The following is a 14,620-nucleotide window of genomic DNA, read 5'->3' on the forward strand; positions in this document are numbered from 1 at the left end:
CAGGCTGACAGCTGCAACAGGTCCATTTGAACTGGGAGTGTTTCCCCCAGTGTGGGAAACAGTCCCAGTTTCCTTTAAAATCCCACCCCTTCTCACATAATCCCTTAATCAGGTCAGTTAATGACCTGAACAAGCAAAATAAATACATTCAAGTGGCATCCCCTTGGCTATAATTGCCTGCGGGATTCCCACCAGCGGGGGCTGCGCGCGCATGCCGGCGCGTCAGTGGGGAACCCGGAAGTGCGTGCGATCGAGGCGGGCTCCGGTCCCACTCCGCGATTTCCCGATTTTCAGAGCCCCCCGCCAGGAACGCACCTGATAGCGGGTGCTAAAATGCTGCCCATTATATACAAGATGGGTAAAAAGAGTTAAGATACAGATTAGCCATGATCGAAATGAATGGCAGAACAGAATCGCGGGAATGAATGATCCACTCCTGAGGGTGAGCGTGCAGTTCAATGGGCCCTTACTCTCACTTGATTCAGTTCTATGGGCGCCTACAGTCACTGGGGTACAGTTCCATGGACCCTGACAGTCACTGGGGTACAGTTCCATGGACCCTGACAGTCACTGGGGTACAGTTCCATGGACCCTGACAGTCACTGGGGTACAGTTCCATGGACCCTGACAGTCACTGGGGTACAGTTCCATGGACCCTGACAGTCACTGGGGTGCAGTTCCATGGACCCTGATAGTCACTGGGGTACAGTTCCATGGACCCTGACAGTCACTGGGGTGCAGTTCCATGGACCCTGACAGTCACTGGGGTACAGTTCCATGGACCCTGACAGTCACTGGGGTACAGTTCCATGGACCCTGACAGTCACTGGGGTACAGTTCCATGGACCCTGACAGTCACTGGGGTACAGTTCCATGGACCCTGACAGTCACTGGGGTACAGTTCCATGGACCCTGACAGTCACTGGGGTACAGTTCCATGGACCCTGACAGTCACTGGGGTACAGTTCCATGGACCCTGACAGTCACTAGGGTACAGTTCCATGGACCCTGACAGTCACTGGGGTACAGTTCCATGGACCCTGACAGTCACTGGGGTCCAGTTCCATGGACCCTGACAGTCACTGGGGTACAGTTCCATGGACCCTGACAGTCACTGGGGTCCAGTTCCATGGACCCTGACAGTCACTGGGGTCCAGTTCCATGGACCCTGACAGTCACTGGGGTCCAGTTCCATGGACCCTGACAGTCACTGGGGTCCAGTTCCATGGACCCTGACAGTCACTGGGGTCCAGTTCCATGGACCCTGACAGTCACTGGGGTCCAGTTCCATGGACCCTGACAGTCACTGGGGTCCAGTTCCATGGACCCTGACAGTCACTGGGGTCCAGTTCCATGGACCCTGACAGTCACTGGGGTCCAGTTCCATGGACCCTGACAGTCACTGGGGTCCAGTTCCATGGACCCTGACAGTCACTGGGGTACAGTTCCATGGACCCTGACAGTCACTGGGGTACAGTTCCATGGACCCTGACAGTCACTGGGGTACAGTTCCATGGACCCTGACAGTCACTGGGGTACAGTTCCATGGACCCTGACAGTCACTGGGGTACAGTTCCATGGACCCTGACAGTCACTGGGGTACAGTTCCATGGACCCTGACAGTCACTGGGGTACAGTTCCATGGACCCTGACAGTCACTGGGGTACAGTTCCATGGACCCTGACAGTCACTGGGGTACAGTTCCATGGACCCTGACAGTCACTGGGGTACAGTTCCGTGCACTCTGACTCTCACTGGGGTACAGTTCCGTGCACCCTGACTCTCACTGGGGTGCAGTTCCGTGCACCCTGACTCTCACTGGGGTACAGTTCCGTGCACCCTGACTCTCACTGGGGTACAGTTCCGTGCACCCTGACTCTCACTGGGGTACAGTTCCGTGCACCCTGACTCTCACTGGGGTACAGTTCCGTGCACCCTGACTCTCACTGGGGTACAGTTCCATGCACCCTGACTCTCACTGGGGTACAGTTCTATGCACCCTGACTCTCACTGGGGTACAGTTCTATGCACCCTGACTCTCACTGGGGTACAGTTCTATGCACCCTGACTCTCACTGGGGTACAGTTCTATGCACCCTGACTCTCACTGGGGTACAGTTCTATGCACCCTGACTCTCACTGGGGTACAGTTCCACGGACACAGACTCTCACTGGGATACAGTTCCACGGACGCTGACACTAATAATGACATACCATGGATGAATAAAGAGATAAGATCAGAATTGAAACTAAAGAAAAAGGCATATACTCAGCACCTGGTCAATAAAGAAGAGGATGACAAAAGGGAATACGAAGAGGTTAGGAAATAAGTAAACAAAAAACCTATTCGGAAGGCAAAGAGGAATTACAAAATTAAATTATCAAAAAATACTTTTTAAAAAGTAAAGTATTCTACAGACACATAAATAACAAAAGGAAAATCATGATAGGGGTAGGGCCACGAAGGGATGCACAAGGTAAACTCACAGGTAACGGCAGAAATGTGGAATCATTACTTTGCCTCAATATTGACACTAACGAGATGGATAAGACATTAGAAGCAGAAATCAAAAAAGTTGTAAAGACATTTATGATAGAAAAGGGGAGATAATTGATAAACGAGTCAAACATAGAAAAGAATAGAAGGATATGCTGATAGGGTTAGATGAAGTACCTGAACTATCTCCTCCTTGAAGGCCTCCCTTTGCTCTTTAACTGTTTTACCTGATAATCTTTGTTCCCATTCCATAAGGGCCAGATCCCTTTTCAACTCACTGAAATTAACCCTCTTCCGATTAAGTATCTTCAACTTTCATTGTCCTTGTACTTTTCCATAATTACTCTAAACCTAATCATATTGTGTTCACTGTTTCCAAAACACTCTCCCATTGAAACTTGCCCCACTTCATTCCCCAGAACTAGATCCAGCACTGCTTTCTTCCTCGATAGGCTGGAAACATAATGATCAAGAACCTCAGACATTGACAAAAGCTTAAACTATCCCAGCAGCTCAATCTAATACAGCACCTCCAACTAACCCAGTAACTTAAGCTAAAACTGCACTTGCAGCAAATAGATTACCTCAAACTAAAGCTGCCGCCCTCAGTAATCCAGCACCTCAACATAATCTAATACCTCAAGCAAAAACAGTACCTCAGACCAGCCCAGAACCTCAAAATAACCTAATACTTCAAAATAATACAGCCTCCAAACTAATCCAACACTTGAAGCTAACCTAGCACCTCAAGTTAGTCCAGCACCTTAACCTAACCTAGCTCTTCAAGTAGTACAGTACCTCTAACTGGCCCAGCACCTCAAGCTAATCCAGCACCTCAAGCTAATACCATGTATCTCTGAAACTGACCACAGCACCCTGAAACTGACTCTGGTACTGCAAACTGTGTTCAGGGACCATAACTGAGGCAGTGTTCAATGACTGACTATCCCATCTCCCCAAATGAGTCAGCATCCTGAAGCTGTCCACAATACGCCCCAAACCGATCACATCATCTGCAAAAAAAACACAATACCCAGAAACTGACCCAGTCCCCACACACTTACCTCACCATCCACACATTGATCAAACACCCAAAGCTAACGATGGCATCACACGTTGGGCTTCTGCCTCCTGTAAAATGATAACTGCACTGTCACAGCAAACCACAGCATCTGTAAATGGACCTTAAACAGTGCACATTACCCCAATACTGAGCAGAGAAACCCCAAACCACAACACCCACAAACTGACACAGAACAACAAACATAGACAGCGATCTCTGATGACTCAACATGCCCAGACTGATGCCAACACTGAGGGATTGTAGAAACCCCTGACGCTCAGCCTTCGGTGTCAGCCTCGTCATGTGGGTTCATTCTGGGTTCGAGATATGTTTCGTGCATTGAATATTTTTAGGCTGATGAATCAGTGTAAGACTTTGGTTCAATCTTGGATTCTGGGCTTGTTTTCAGTTTCAACACAAATTTGGGTTCTTGGCTTTTCTTTATGTTTATAATTCATTTTACATGAGTTGGTCACTTTAGAATTGGGATTGGTTCAGGGTCCCAGTTCAGTTTTATATTCTGGGTTAGTTTGGTCAATTTGAGATTCTGTGTTGTTTTGAGTTTCTGGTTCAGTATCTGGTTGTAACATACTGCACTCAAACTGACCACAAGAGCTCCAATTAACTCAGGACCCTCAAGACTAACATTCTCCACACATCCAAAAACACCCAGCACTGCAAAATATTCCACAGGACCCCGGCAAAGACTGATACTCACAGACTGATCTCAATGATCCCTAACATTACATCATATCTTAAAAACAGCAGAAGAGCCTGAAACGAACTACAGAACGAACAAGTGAACCAGTGGAGTCAGCTCGGGTTCTGGGCCAGGTCGGGTTTCCAGGTCTGCTTGGTGTTTCGGGTCTGCTTCGGGTTTGCTGTATTTTAATATTCTGAGTCCGTTTAGGATAATGGATCAGTTTAGGGTTTAGATCAGCCTGTGATTCTGAGTTGGTTGCAGTTTTGCTTTGGTTCCGGATTCCAGGTCGGTTTAGGATTCTGGAACAGTTTAACGTTCTTCCACTCTGAGAGGGAAATCCAGAGGACCGGAGCTCTTGGATTGACTCGAGTTCCTTTGGAGCTGTAACAATTTAGGCTACGGAAAGTGTCAGTATGAGGGTCTGGGTCAGTTTATGTTTCTGTACAGGTTTAGGGTTTTATGTCGATTTGGGGCTTTGGATCACTGGGTTTTGGGACGTTTAGGGTATCCAGTCATTTCAATTTACATTTTCATTTGGGGCTTAATGTGAGTTTGGAATTGTGGGTTACTTTGTAGTTATGTTGAATGTAAGATTCTGGATCATTTTCAGGTTCTGACTCAGTATTCCGCAGGTGGTCAGTTTAGGTACCTGTCACTTTTGGGATTCTGGATCAGTTTAGGGTTCCAGGTCAGTTTAAGTTTCTGGGTCACCAGGGGTTCGTGAGCTGATTTCGGGTTTTGTGCAGCTTAGTGTTTTTGGTCTCTAAAGTACTTTGGATCAGAGGGTCTCAAGAAGGGCAAAGGAATCTTGTTCATTGAGAGTTCTGTGTATGTTCAGGATTCCAGGGCACTTTTAAGTTCCAGATCAAGTTGAGGTTGTTCAGAAGTTTGGGCGTTCATGTTCAGTTCAGTTTAGTTTGGGTTCAGGTAGGGTTTGTGTCTCTGGGTCATTTTACAGTTCCTGGTTTATTTGAGGTTTGTATGTGAGTTTAGGGTCTTCCAGTGTTGGGCACCGTGTTGTTTCGGTTTGAGGATCAGATTGAGAGTTGTTGCTTATTTTGTTCAGAGTCATTGTTGGGTTCTGGTTAAGTTTAGGTTTGTGACTCGCTCTGGTTCTGCTTCAGTTTGGGGAAATGGTTCAGCGTCTGATTAAGGGTTAGTTTGGGGATTTAGATCAAGTTATGTTTCAGTGTCAGTTTTGGATTGTATCATTGCATGTTTGCCTTGTCGTGCAAGTGTCTACAAAAGATTGGGGTTCTGGGTCACTTTGTAATTCTGGTCAGTTTAGGTTTCAGGTCCAGTTTGGAAATCTTCAATATCATTTCCACCTCAATATTTATCTAGTTAATCTTCACAGCTTTAATTGAGGATTTATTCCACATTTTTTTTTAAGTACAAAATATCAACTTTATTCTCAGTAATAATACATACAGAGACACTGGAAAAACCTGTTTTTCATTTTGAACATCTCCCCACAGGGAGGTGCACCGTTCCCAGAGATACTGCAATACTGGGTCGATGCGTGGAGTGGACGGAGCAAGCCCCTATTCCATCTCCCTGTTCCAAAAATCAAATTAATATACGGTCCCCAGATAGGGGACGTGTCAGATATTAAACTGATAAGAACAGATTTTTTTCTCAAAAAATATACTTTATTCATAAAATTTGTAACAATACATGCAATACAGTTGTCATATCACATTTCAAACATACACAATACAGAATATACTTTTTGCAAGATACATAAAGTACAGTTCCATTATGATTCCAACAATACAGTTACACATTGTTCATAATTACAGTTCATGACACTCTCGGGTGCCTTATTGCATTACAATCAATAAGCTTATTGATTACAGATTCATTACAGGTACATTACATTTCATTACATAAATTTGTATTTTACATTCTGCCCGAGGTGGGTTTTCCCTGATTGCAGCCCGTCGGTTCACAATTGCGGGAGAGCTCTAAACGATAGCCTTTCCCCACAGAGCCTTTGCGGCAGCCGCACCCAGCTTCAGTGCATCCCTGAGCACGTGGACCTGGACCTTGGAATGTGCCAGTCTGCAACACTCGGTCGAGGACAGCTCCTTGCGCTGGAAGACCAGCAAATTTCGGGCAGACCAAAAGGCGTATTTCACCGAGTTGATGGTCTTTCAGCAGCAGTTGATATCTGTCTCGGAGTGCTGCCCTGGTAACAGCCCATAAAGCACAGAATCATGTGTTACTGAACTGCTCCCTTGTGGGAGAAACGAGAAACAGTTTAAAAATAAGGGGTCTCCCATTTAAGACGGAGATGAGGAGAAATTTTTCTCTCAGAGGGTCGTGAGTCTGTGGAACTCCCTTCTCCAGAGAGCAGCGGAGGCAGGGTCATTGAATATTTTTATGGCTAAGTTATATCGATTCCTGATTAACAAGGGAGTCAAAGGTTATCGTAGGTACACGGGAAAGTAGGGTTGTGGTCACAATCAGATCAGCCATGATCTTATCAAATGGCAGAGCAGGCTCGAGGGGCTGAATGGCCTACTCCTGCTCTTAATTCGTATGTATGAACCTGGACAGATACCACTGCATCTCTCTCCAGATCTTCTTTGCAAAGGGACATTCCAGGAGGAGATGGGTGACGGTCTCGTCCCCATCGCAACTTCCTTGGGGACAGCGCACGGTGGCACTGAGAGGTCGGGAGTGCATGAAGGATCTGGCGGGAAGGGCCCTTCTCACCACCAGCTAAGCTACGTCTTGGTGCTTGTTTGAAAGCTCTGGCGATGAGGTGTTCTGCCAAATGACTTTGGCAGAAAGCCTCATCGCTACACAATGGGGGAATCCTTCCAATCGAACACTAAGGATTGTTAATGTTGTATCCACATCATGTGCTTCTGTGCCCCAATAGTTTGTTGTGACACACAATCCATTTCTCTTGTTGTATTTTATACTATTACCGTGCGCGTTTCTGTTCTTATGGAGGTGTCTGTGGGTTCCTGTGGGCTTGATGTTGGTAATTTCAGCCTCGAATGCCTGTGTTTGAATACAGCCCACACTGACAGGAGGTAAATCTGTTTCACCTGCTGCTTGTAAGGATCCCACATGAAATCAGTCTGGGCAGCATCAATCCATTACTTACTGGGAATGGGCCCACTGCAAAAATTGTATTTAATTAATGATTTCACTCAGATAAGATCAGAGCAGGTGGAGTCAGGACAAAGAGCAGAATTAATTGCAAGCTGGGTGCAAAACAGAAAACAGAGAGTAAGTGTTAAAGGTCGTTACTCAGACTGGCAAAAGGTCTGAGTGGTGAATCACAGGGATTGGTGCTGGGACCACTGTTCTTCACCATTTATATAAACGATTTGGACTTGGGAATTGGAAGTATAATTTCAAAATTTGCGGACAACACCAAACTGGGGGGTATAGTTAATACTGAGGAGGAGTGCGACACAATACAGGAAGATATAAATAAATTTGCACAATGGGCGTGTAACTGGCAAATGAATCTCAATATAGATAAGTGTGAGGTTTTAAATTATGATGGGAAGAATAAGTGGGCCACTGCTTCAATAATGGGGTAAAGGAGCAGAGGCGTCTCGGGGTACAGATACACAAATCACTAAAAGTAATGACACAGGTTAATAAGGCCATTAAAAAAGCAAACCAACACTGGGGTTCATTTCCAGAGGAATAGAATTGAAAAGCAGAGAAGTTATGTTAAACTTATACAGAACCTTGATAAGACCACACTTGGAGTACTGTGAACAGTTCTGGTCTCCATATTATAAAAAGAATATAGAGGCACTCTATAGAGTAGGTGAAAAAAAGATTTACGAGGATGATACCAAAACCGAGAGGTTATACTTAACAGGAAAGATTGAACAGGCTGGGGCTGTTTTCTCCAGAAAAGAGAAGACTGAGAGGTGACCTGATGGAGATCTTTAAGATCATGAGAGGGTTTGATAGAGGAGTCATAGAGAAGATATTTCCATTTGCGGGGGAGACCAGAACTAGGGGCCATAAATATAAGATAGTCACTAATAAATCCAATAGGGAATTCAGGAGAAACCTATTTACCCAGAGAGTGATTAGAATGTGGAACTTGCTGCCACAAGGAGTAGTTGAGGCGAATAGCAGAGATGCATTTAAGGAGAAGCTCGATCAGCAGATGAGGGAGAGAAGAATAGAAGAATATGCTGATAGGGTTAGATGAAGCAGGGAGGGAGGGGGCTTGTGTGGAGCATAAACACCGGCATAGACCTGTTGTGGGGAATGGCCTATTTCTGTGCCATACATTCTATGTAAGATAGGCTGCAGCATGGCTGGTGTTAAAAGTGAATCAGTGTCAAACTGGTGAAAATGTCGGTGCTATTGGGGTGTTGGGGCCGCATCACCTTCCTTAGAATTAATAATAATAGGAACAAAACTTCACTCATTTAATCTTCCAATATGCAGAGCATATCTTTGCTTAGTTCGTGAATAATGAACCTAGGCCCTGTGAGTACAATTGCAACTGACTGTCCATAAAGTTTAATGGAAACTGAGCAACTTGTGTTGATGTATCACCAGCCTGAAAATATAGGGCTCGATTTTAAAAGTAAAGAACGGGTGGGTTGGGGGTGGGGGTGCATTGAAAATTGCCACCATTTCAGACCCGCCTCCTACCCGCCCATTTCCCGTTTTCACAGGGGCGGGCGACCAACCCACTCCCAGGGGGCGGGTCGGGCCTCATAACCTTTCAAGGAGGCTTCAGGCATCCATTTTTTACTAATTTCCGATTTCCACCCTGGGTGGCCAGGATTCCTGGGCCTTCTGTTTTACTCCTCGTGAAAGGAGGTGAGAAGGCCCGAGAGTAACAGGCAGGTGCCTAGAAAGGCACAGCTTGTGGGCCCTGAGGAGCAGGAGTGCTTCCCCCAGGCCCAACAAGTCTACCTGCACCGACAACCCTCCCCCGATCCCGGACCCTTGACCCCGATCCTCCCCCTCCGAACCCCGACATTCCCCTCAATGATCGCTGACCCCTGCAATGACCCCCGATCCCATCCCACATGACTTGCGACCCCCGTGCCCACCTATGCCCATCCATGCCCCGTGCTCACCCGTGCCCCCCATCCATGCAAACAAAGACTTACCTGAAGACGTCCTCTCCCTGGCTGGTTTCCTGTCCCATTGAGACGAGCCTGTCAATCAACTGGTCAGTCAGACGGGAAACAAAAAAAATAAAAGATGTCCTTCCGTCAAAATCTTAAGGATGTTACGGAAACCCGTACTAATGGGTTTCCTGACCTCAAATTGACCCCCGCCCCTTTCCCGGCTCCGTTTTAAAATCACCCTCATAATCTCTGAACATCAACCATGGAGTGGAGTGAACAAATAGGTGGCAGCTGCAGTTAAAGGCAGAGAAATGGAATATATCGAGAGAGATGGGTAGGGAGAGGGAGGGATGTGGAGAGACAGAGCAATGGAATATACAGAGAGAGGGAGGGTGGATAAAGAAAGGGAGCAACTTAAACAGAGAGGGGTGGACGGCAGACAGAGAGATCCAGGAACGGGGCAAAATGAGGGGATTGTGTAGAAAACGGGTCAGCAAAATTGCAGAGAACAGAGCCAGGCACAGAGAGAAAGTGGATAGGGACAGAGTGGGAGGGAAGAGAGAGGGTAAAGAGTGATTGATGGGGATGATAGAGAGGGACGAAAAGGAAGTGAGAGAGTGAGGGGTCGGGAAACAGTGAGGTGGACTCAGAGGTGAGAACTCGGTTGGGAGAGAATGGGAGATGGGGAGCAAGGTAAGGAGGGGTGCGGATCGAGTGAAAGGGACAGGGAGGAAGAGAGATACACTAGTGTGCAAGGAGTTGGAGGCAAATAAGCAGGGGAACAGGAATAGTGAGATAGGCAATGGGAGATAGAGAGGGATGAAGACAGATACAGACCATGTCAGAGAGAGAGAGAGAGACTCGAACGGGAAGGTGGGAGACAGAGAGACAGGCTCACGGACAGCTGTGTTCATGCTGCAGGTCAGCCATTCTTTAAGATGATCTCAGCTATTTAGATTCACAGATTATTCATTTAATGGAAATTTCTTACAGTAAAGAGAGAGCAGATCCCCAGTGACACCAGGACCAGAGTTTTATTAACACAGCACATGGAGATTTCTTACACAGTCCAACCCCTTACTGGCAAAGTCACACATTGTACAAAAGGGATCCAACAAACTCCTGAAATTTGTCACTTAGTTACAAAGAGGGTTATTCATATATCAGTGATAACGTCCTTTGTACAACTTGCTGTCTACAGGAACTGAGCTAACTTGAGCCATGTTTATTTTTTTTAAAAATCTATGTCCCTGACCCCGTCTCCCTGTGCGTCCCTGACCCCGTCTCCCCGTGCGTCCCTGACCCCGTCTCCCCGTGCGTCCCTGACCCTGTATTTGGCGTTTTCCCCTTTCACTCTTTCTGACTGAAACTTGTCTGATGAGTGGTAACACTGTCATACAAGGTACTTTCTGAATCCTCACTGCCTGTCTGTACAATTCACCTTCTCCCCCTAACCTCTGTGGTGTTGCCGTGGATTTCTTCCAAACACACATTGGCCTCACCCCTTCCTGCTTTGTCAACATCTCTTCCTTTGAGCATTATCTCTGGACTCCTCCCCTTCGATCACCTCCCTGCCGATCCCCATACCCCGCCCTCCCATTGCTCCACTGATCAGATCTCATTGACTTCCATTGGTTTCCTGACCCTCAACACATTCCCTCCAAGGTTTGCCTGTCCTCCCTCTGTAAACGCCTCCATCTCCATGTCCCACACTCTTTGATCCTCCAACACTGGCCTTCTGTGCATTCACTCATTCCTCGGTTCCCCTTCTGCGGCAGTGCCTCCAGCTAACCCGGCTTTACTCTCTGTTAATCCCTTCTGAGTGACGGAAACTTCATCTACTCCTGTGAAATTCCTCCATCAACTATTGTAACTGAGTCATTGGCCTGATTTTTTAAAAAAAACTTCACGCCTGTTTTGAAACATCAACAGACCTTCTGCGCCTGAATGATTCCGTGTTTCATGTCCACAAGGAGTGTGAGAGGTTGCAGCCCCTGTTCCACTATTTAAAGGGGCTGCTCCACAACTTCTGGCTGCGTTTCAGTCCCACGCTCCTCAACTTTGGCCACCGGGTGAGGAGGAGGGCGGATCAGTCGGAGGATCTCCTCGTGGGCCTGTCCAAGGTGGCCATCCACAGGTCCAGGTGAGACGGGGCCCGTGGGGGCGGTCGCTCCAACTGTCGGCCTCTCTTCCGCAGAATTCTCCGTGCCTGGGTGGCCCTGGAGATGGAGCACGCGGTGTCTGCCGGTACGCTTGGGGCTTTCCACGACCGGGGGGCACCGCAGGGGCTGGAGTGCATCCTGGACCGATATAATAATATTTAAATTTGACAACATAAGTGCAACATATCAAAATTTGCAGATGATACAAAGATGGGAGGGAAAGTAGAGAGTGAGGAGGACATAAAAAACCTGCAAGGGGATATAGACAGGCTGGGTGAGTGGGCGGAGATTTGGCAGATGCAATATAATATTGGAAAATGTGAGGTTATGCACTTTGGCAGGAAAAATCAGAGAGCAAGTTATTTTCTTAATGGCGAGAGACTGGAAAGTACTGCAATACAAAGGGATCTGGGGGTCCTAGTGCAAGAAAATCAAAAAGTTGGTATGCAGGTGCAGCAGGTGATCAAGAAAGCCAACGGAATGTTGGCTTTTATTGCTAGGGGGATAGAATATAAAAACAAGGAGGTATTGCTGCAGTTATATAAGGTATTGGTGAGACCGCACCTGGAATACTGCATACAGTTTTGGTCTCCATACTTAAGAAAAGACATACTTGCTCTCGAGGCAGTACAAAGAAGGTTCACTCGGTTAATCCCGGGGATGAGGGGGCGGACATATGAGGAGAGGTTGAGTAGATTGGGACTCTACTCATTGGAGTTCAGAAGAATGAGAGGCGATCTTATTGAAACATATAAGATTGTGAAGGGTCTTGATCGGGTGGATGCAGTAAGGATGTTCCCAAAGATGGGTGAAACTAGAACTAGGGGGCATAATCTTAGAATAAGGGGCTGCTCTTTCAAAACTGAGATGAGGAGAAACTTCTTCACTCAGAGGGTGGTAGGTCTGTGGAATTTGCTGCCCCAGGAAGCTGTGGAAGCTACATCATTAGATAAATTTAAAACAGAAATAGAGAGTTTCCTAGAAGTAAAGGGAATTAGGGGTTATGGGGAGCGGGCAGGAAATTGGACATGAAGCTGAGTTCGGATCGGTCAATGCCCTGTGGGTGGCGGAGAGGGCCCAGGGGCTATGTGGCCGGGTCCTGCTCCGACTTCTTGTGTTCTTTAGATTTGTGGTTGGGATCACATCAGCCATGATCTTATTGAATGGCGGAGCAGGCTCGAGGGGCCGATTGGCCTACTCCTGCTCCAATTTCTTATGTTCTTATGTTCTTATGACACTTATTTTGGGTTGTTTGGTTTTTCTGCACATGAACACACCCTAAACCCCGCTTCTTGTAAAAGGGGGGCCTAAAAACACAAAAAAACTCAAAAAAAATCAAGCGTCATTCTGACTGCACTTCCAGTAAACACTTCAGAACCGAGCTGAGTGGAGGTCTGAGCAGAGCAAAACGACAGCCCTTGCCTGCCTCCTGAATCCGGGAGAAGGCAGAAAAAAAAAACCATCAGTGATTCCCAGACTATTGAGGACCAACGTCTGTTAAAATATCACAGACACAGAGTTACAGGAATGTTTTAAGGGGGCCCAGAAATAGTTAAAAGAGAGAATTAACCCCACAGATGCTGTAGGCGGGGCTCGATTATTAGTCCGGTCCGATGGAAACTAATATCCAGTCACTAATTCACAGCCCTTCCTCCGGACAATTACATTTCAGGTCAGACTCCCTGAGGACGTGTTTAAAAAATGATCTGAATACAGGAACATGTTTTGATAATGTTACTGTCTGTTGCTTTTGCTCATTTTTTGTCCGCTGCTGTAAAATTAAATTTTGATCTAACTTTTGAGAAGAAATGTGTTTAAAGGAGATATCGTTGGCCCTGATGCTGAGTCCCTTTGGTAAATTGAGGTGATAATTGTGATCTGGAATTGAGTTGTGATGTTGGGAAGTCAGTTCCTGCTTCACTTCAGCCGTTTTCCTCATTTGACCAATTTACCAATTAGTGTAAACGGATATTTAATCACATTGAGCAGCTCCTCTCTGAACTTACTCTGGGTCACTGTGTAAATGGCCGTGTTCGTACAGGAACTCAGAAGCTGAAGCAGAATTCCCGCTTGTTCGAAGGTTGCAAAAGGGTTAAACAAAGATCGGTGGTGAAAGCCGCCTGAAATTCGATAATATAAAAAATATACGACCGTTGTCATCCAGAGCAGGATAAAACTGCCGGATATGGCAAAAAGTAAAACGATGGACCTTCTGCGGTTCTTCATCTCAGGGTCCTTGTCATTCTCACCATTGCTGAGGTCCCGGAGGCTCCTTCGGGCCCGACTGGCCACTAAAATGCGCCTGACGGTGAGAGCATTAAACAATAAAATCAAACAGAATGGAAGCAACGGGGTTAACAGCTGTTCAATCCAAGAAAATGCGATCCATGTGGGTAGAATATAAAACTGTGATGATACAAGGCAACCCCACGGTATATTGTTAACAGTACGGTAATGAACATACACGAAGGGCCGGGGAATGTTCTTTAAACCGAACAGCGCGCTCAAAGTCACGATAATCACAAGTGAAGTTATCTCGGTGCAATATTTTGTTTTCAGCTTCTGACAACTAATGGCTACAAAACGATCAAAGGTAAAAGCGACCGTTAACCAAACAGAACTGTCTGTGGCAGTAGGAGCCAGGAAGAGAATGAATCTGCAAACACGAGTGTAGAGCAGGAAAGTGTCCCGCCAATAAAGATGAGCAATCCGATATAAGATCACATTACAGACAATCACCAGGAGATCCGCCGTCGCCATGGCCACCAGGTAGCGAGTGATACATTTGGAGAGACCGCACTTTCCACGGGACAGGATCACAATCGCCAGCAAGTTCACTGAGAGAAAGAGAGAGACAGAAACAGTGAAATCACTAACCGGGCTGATCAATGAGCTCTCAGTTTAACCGATGTACATGGGCTATGATTGTGTTTATTTATTGGTTTTGCCCCTTGGCTTCTGCCTCCTGTTCCGAAGGAGCAGCTCATTCTGGGAGGTTCCTTTCGGGTGACGGTGGCCCCGGGATCCCTCACCCGACAGCTGAGTCCTCACTTGTGATCCTTGAGATTAAGTTTATTTAGTCGATTCCGACACTGGGAGGTCCGCGGGGCAGGACGTC

General features: G+C 46.7%; 1 protein-coding gene and 1 pseudogene across 2 annotated transcripts in view; one reads left to right on the top strand and one right to left on the bottom strand.

Moving 5' to 3' along the window:
• Nucleotides 1-14,620, top strand: part of LOC137309379 (ferritin heavy chain, oocyte isoform-like) — a 176,879-nt gene that overhangs the window by 16,047 nt on the left and 146,212 nt on the right. The window lies entirely within an intron of this gene.
• Nucleotides 5,740-5,911, bottom strand: LOC137309397 (U2 spliceosomal RNA; annotated as a pseudogene).

This window comes from Heptranchias perlo, unplaced genomic scaffold, assembly GCF_035084215.1.
Source record: "Heptranchias perlo isolate sHepPer1 unplaced genomic scaffold, sHepPer1.hap1 HAP1_SCAFFOLD_163, whole genome shotgun sequence".
NCBI classification, from domain to species: Eukaryota; Metazoa; Chordata; class Chondrichthyes; order Hexanchiformes; family Hexanchidae; genus Heptranchias; species Heptranchias perlo.